The sequence below is a fragment of the Eptatretus burgeri genome, chromosome 14, assembly GCF_056783735.1.
Source record: "Eptatretus burgeri isolate ZD-2024b chromosome 14, Ebu_testis_v1, whole genome shotgun sequence".
In the NCBI taxonomy this organism is placed as follows: domain Eukaryota; kingdom Metazoa; phylum Chordata; class Myxini; order Myxiniformes; family Myxinidae; genus Eptatretus; species Eptatretus burgeri.
This window is the reverse complement of record NC_140974.1, coordinates 69155999-69162075: the sequence shown is the minus strand read 5'-3', so window position 1 is coordinate 69162075 and position 6077 is coordinate 69155999.

Genomic DNA, 6077 nt, shown 5'->3' with positions numbered 1-6077 from the left:
ACTTGAAAAATCTAGGATTTTCACAAGTAACAAACAGACAAACGGGTGAAAACATAACCTCCTCCCACCTTTGGTGGCGTTGGGAATGTAGCAAGGTGAACCACTATATTTAAGCCTCAGACGACTTGCCAAAGGCCAAAGCGGCTTTATGAAAGATATTGTGGGATCTTTGACATCCACCTTGAAATATAGATAATCAGGGCAGGTAGGATAGCTTGGTGGTACGCACACTGCCCTCTGAGCTGTCTATCCTCAGTTTAAATGTCGGCCCAGCCATAAATTGCCATCCTGGTGTTTCGCATACGGGACGAGTAATCGATGTGTGCCGTCAGTCGGATGGACACTGGGAGGTCCATCTGCCGGCATTAGCTGCTGGACCTTAATGATCCCACGATGTTGTTCGTGAAGAGCAAGTGAGTCACCAGGAACCGAGGCCAAGATCCTGCTCCAATCTACAAGGGGGCACTGCATCAGCAGCACAGCTGTACCCCGAACGGATGAAAGAAGGGAACTACTGGTGGTGGTCATATGGCAGCTTAGCTGTTAGGGTAGCTATCATTTCTTGAAGCACGACTGTGTCACTGATGCAGTGCCCCTCTACCAGTACACACACTGGAACTGGTACTCGTTTCGCCGACCTCGGAAGGATGACAGGTTGAGTCAACCCCCTGGTGTATTAATTCAGCGGCCGACGTGGCTTTAACTCAGGACCCTAAGATCCCAAGCCGCCACCCTAACGACTGAGCCAACACCAGGCTAGGGAACTACTGATACTGCTACGACAACTGTTGACGGACTAATCATTCCCACCTTGCGTCAATTTTGGTTCAAGTCTTTCACGAACCGGCTGCCAAGGGATGGAAGGTGGCAGGAATTTGTCCTTTGTTTGCCGGCGATGACTCACCTTGTGTTCACAAAGGACGTTGTGTGATCTTTAAATGTTCTCAAACGACCCGTGCTCCTGATTAACGTCCTTTGAGGCATCACTGTGCATGTGGAACTACAATGCGACAGTTTATAGCTCGGCTGAGAATCTAACCCAGACTGGACGGCTCAACGGTAAGAGGTCAGATGTGGTATAAGAGGTCAGACGTGGTATGGAAATGGCAGAAGTTGAGGGGGCTTACTCCATGGGGTAGTACCGGGGTCCATCATTGGTGGAATCGAGGACGGTAGCTGGGGCCACTCACCTCTCGCCTGGGTAGGAAGATGCATAATGTTGTAAGAGGTGGGGCAAACTTAAGGTGGGGACTAGGTAACCACGTGGCCGGCCCATTGTCATGACACACACTCCAGATAGTCTTGATACCATTTTCTGGCCATTGTTACACCGAAGTCGTCGGATCTGGGAGAATCGCTCGTCCAAAAGATCATAATTAGGAGCCATGTCACCTGAACTGCAATTCAGGGATGGTGAATACTCATATCAGGAAAAAAACAAGAAATCGTTGAAATATCTTCGTCGAGACGTCTCTGCTGGACATTGATGGTGTGATGTTGGTGTGATCCAAACCGGACAATGCAAATCCAGGATTGGTGAACAATGCAAATCCAGGATTGGTGAACAATGCAAATCCAGGATTGGTGAACAATGCAAATCCAGGATGGTGAACAATGCAAATCCAGGATTGGTGAACAATGCAAATCCAGGATGGTGAACAATGCAAATCCAGGATGGTGAACAATGCAAATCCAGGATGGTGAACAATGCAAATCCAGGATGGTGAACAATGCAAATCCAGGATGGTGAACAATGCAAATCCAGGATGGTGAACAATGCAAATCCAGGATGGTGAACAATGCAAATCCAGGATGGTGAACAATGCAAATCCAGGATGGTGAACAATTCTCGTGTCGAAGATGAGAACTCAAGGATGATTTCTGGAGTAGAACATCAACCATTTGGAACAACACCTCCTCACTTTCACGTTTACCTGGTAAACACCGATGACTGCACAACAAATGGAGCACAGACATCACTGTTTATGGGCCACGGCCGGCCGAGATGGACATCAGGGCCTCCTGTAGCACGTTGCACCCTCTGAATCTGAGACTCACACACACACACACACACACACACACACACACACACACACACACACACACACACACACACACACACACACACACACGTCGTGTGGAGGTGTATAAGGCGCCACGCGGGGTTCGCGCGAACATTAAACGACGTGTTTATACACATTTCACTGAACATTGTGATTAAATAAATAAATATTAAATAACTCCGGACGTGGGCCCACGGCCTCGATCGGCCTCGATCGGCCTCGTGGCGACGCGGAACCGCGCAGCCTCCTCTCGTCTTCTCCTTATTCGGTCTGCGTCGTCCTCCTTTCATTTTGGTCTCTTACCGCGGTCGATGTCGCTAAACGCGATGGTTTTTATTCTCGGCTCCAAATCTCCTTCTTTCGGGACTCACCAGATTCCGTGGATGGGGAAAGAGAGCGAGCGCGGGAAGGAGGGAGGGACGAGGGTCTGAGGGGAGGGGAGGGGAGGGGGGGACGAGCGGAAGGGAGATGTTGGAATCGAAGGAAAACGATGTTCACGTTCGGAAAATGGAATCATTGCCATTAAATCCGTGCACGGATTACCATGCATTTGTCAAACGGGTCAGTGTGCAGCGTTGGCACGTTCGATGTTGTTCTTCAGTGTATGTTGGTCATGGCGGCGTAGTTTGCGCCAGCGACTTGTATGACACGCGATATCCGGAAGCCGTGACGAGACCATAACCTTCAGGACTGAGAGGCGTGTGATGGGTTACTTCACCGATACACTCCCACGGGTGTTCCGTAAGCAAGCGGCTTGCCAAGCGAGTCGTTCCGTATCAACTGCTTTATACAAACCGCTCTGCAAGTGGAAGGAACTATTACGAGAGGTGCTTCGTCATGTTAACACTATTTTCATCCAAATTCTTCAAGATCTACAAACATAAAACCCCCCCCCTCCCCACACATAATGGTACGGTCCTTAGAGAAGCTTGACACGAGGCTCCTCCTCCTCCTCCTCCTCCTCCTCCTCCTGGGCATTTATTATTTTAAAATCTATTTGGATACGTTTTGTGTTCCTCCAAATGGGGATGTGTTTCAAAAGTGATAATTGTTTTGTATTTAATAGATCTCCGACTTTTTCTTTGACTGATTCTCCAAGAAGTGTTGTTGTGGGGCCGGGTCTCGGTGGCGAGCACGACCGCCAGATGGAGCAGTAGAGTCGGCTTTGAAATGAAAGCGAGAGAAGAACCTTCAGAGTTTAGGCTTTCTTCCATTTGATTGGAGCCGCTTCTGTGGGCACACCGGGGAATACAGGTTCAGCTAGGAGTACATAAGCAGTAACGTATACATGTGCGATTAATCATTGCAGACTAAATCCGCGTAAGCACGGAGTTCGATATAATCTCCATTCTCACCAGTCAATGAGCACCTTCAGTCAACGAGCATCAAGTGAACAGCCGATGTAAATGGCAATGCCCCGGGGACAATCACCCCGTGCCGCGGAGACCTCCCCTTATACGCGAGACGCACAACATGTGATCCCGCGTCATGTCCCTCAATTCACCTCAATTCACCACAGGCTTTATCGGTCTCTGTACGCGTCTCGTGCAGCGTGGGCGTCGTGCTGGCCGTGTTTCCCGTGCCGTGAAAAACCTCATTAACCTCATCGTGCAGCCTCATTAAGAGGTATTAACTTGTATGCCTTTCTAATGCAATCGGCAATTCTCCCCAGACCATCGGAAGCTCGAGTCAATAGTCCAGCACCAACGAGCACACCACATGATGCGACGCTGCGGTTTCCCCGCCGTGACGCTGCGGTTTCCCCACCGTGGCGACGCGGTTTCCCCACCGTGGGGCTGCGGTTTCCCCACCGTGACGCTGCGGTTTCCCCACCGTGGCGATGCGGTTTCCCCACCGTGACGATGCGCTTTCCCCACCGTGACGCTGCGGTTTCCCCACCGTGACGCTGCGGTTTCCCCACCGTGACGCTGCGGTTTCCCCACCGTGACGCTGCGGTTTCCCCACCGTGGCGATGCGCTTTCCCCACCGTGACGCTGCGGTTTCCCCGCCGTGGCGCTCCGGTTTCCCCACCGTGACGCCGCGGTTTCCCCGCCGTGGCGCTCCGGTTTCCCCACCGTGACGCCGCGGTTTCCCCACCGTGCCGCCGCGGTTTCCCCACCGTGGCGCCGCGGTTTCCCCACCGTGGCTCCGCGGTTTCCCCACCGTGGAGCTGCGGTTTCCCCACCGTGGCGATGCGGTTTCCCCACCGTGACGCCGCGGTTTCCCCGCCGTGGCGCCGCGGTTTCACCACCGTGACGCCGCGGTTTCCCCACCGTGACGCCGCGGTTTCCCCACCGTGCCGCCGCGGTTTCCCCACCGTGGCGCCGCGGTTTCCCCACCGTGACGCCGCAGTTTCCCCACCATCGCGCTGCACGTGCTCGCCTCCACAAGGCCCCACCTTACAGCGAAGGCGCACGTGGCTGATTTTCCTCAGGAATAATCAGAAAAGAAGAAGAGTGGGGATGAAATGAAGGGAAAAAAAATGATTGAAGAAACCCTTGCTATAAGATCATCACAATGCACTCCCTTGTTGTCCCACGAAACAAAAGGAAGGGGACTATCTTCACGTATAATAATGGAATAACTGTCTTGGAACACCTATCTGTTATATGCATGCGGTTCCAAGAACCACAACAATATACATAAATAAATGTATATTATGCTGTTTTTTTGGACTGTGTTCGGACGAATAAAAATTCTTCTTCTATTATCTTTCTTTCCCTCTTCCTCATACTCTCCAATCGCTTGAGCGTTTTGAATCAAGCAAGCCGCTTGGCAAGCGATAAGCTGCTTCCGAGCAGAACACACCACTGGGACACCTCCACGGTGGGCCAAAGGTTGGAGATGGTCGGACAGAGTATGATCGTAATCAGTTAGATAGCCTTGGCATGGACACAAGCCAGAATACCGATAACTGACGGAGGGGTGTCACCGCAATCATGGAAGCAGTAAGCCGGCACTGGTCTGACTTGGGATTTGTATAGGGTGAAAAGGTGATGAGAGTTAAAGTACTTACTTGCTCTGAAGAGGAAACCAAGTTTCTCGGAGGCAGATTTGGCAATACGAGGATGGCAGGAGAGATTGCTGAAGATGGTGACGCCGAGCATATTAATCGAGGAATGCTGGAGTTTAGAATTGGACAGGATTAGAAGGTGGCTGTGTTGAAGTTGTTGGATATAAGGAGTGTTTTAGTCATGGACTGATTGAAAGAGAAGGTTGTCGGAGCCCCATTGGAGGATGCGACTGAGATAAATGATGGAAGCAACAGGTGAGAGGTGATCCACAGCGAGGGACTGCAAGGAAGTGTAGTGCGAGTCATCGACAAAGAAAAGGACAGGGTTGTTATTACCTATGAGGATGCCATTCATGTGAAGGCAAGGAAGGGAGAGATGACAGTATCTTGAAGGACACCAGAATAGATATGGTGGAGGTCAGGGGGCACAATCAACACAGGTAGAGATAGATCATCCAGTGAGGAAGGTAGAAAACCAAGAGATGAGCTGAGGCTCATTACCAGACCTTGGGAGCTTTGCTCAGAGCCTTGAATCCCAGACTCTGTCAAAGACTTTCTTAATGTCCAAAGAACAACTCGACTTCTCCAAAGTGCTTGAGAACTGAAGACGATTCGTTTGTGCACCTTTTGGAGAGGAGGACAGCTTTAAGGAAACTAATTTGGTGGTGTCATGGAGAGGAGGACAGTAATAAAAGTACATCCACAAATGGTTGCCAGGGTTAGCAAACTGCATGGACAAGTAGGTATAAAATAAGGCTGGTGAAGAATATGTGTAATAAAGATCATGGGTCAGAATTTGGAATAGCAAGAGATGGTGGTACACTGATTGTTCAAGGCCCTGAAGGGAAGAAAGAGACAGAACAACCTCTGGAAGGTGATTACACAGATAAGAGAGGTGAGGAGGGCTGGCAGGATGGCCAAGAGAGACGCACACTCACCTGGGGTTCAAATCCTTACCCAGCAATAAACTGTCATGCCGGTGTTTCACAGACGGGGTGAGG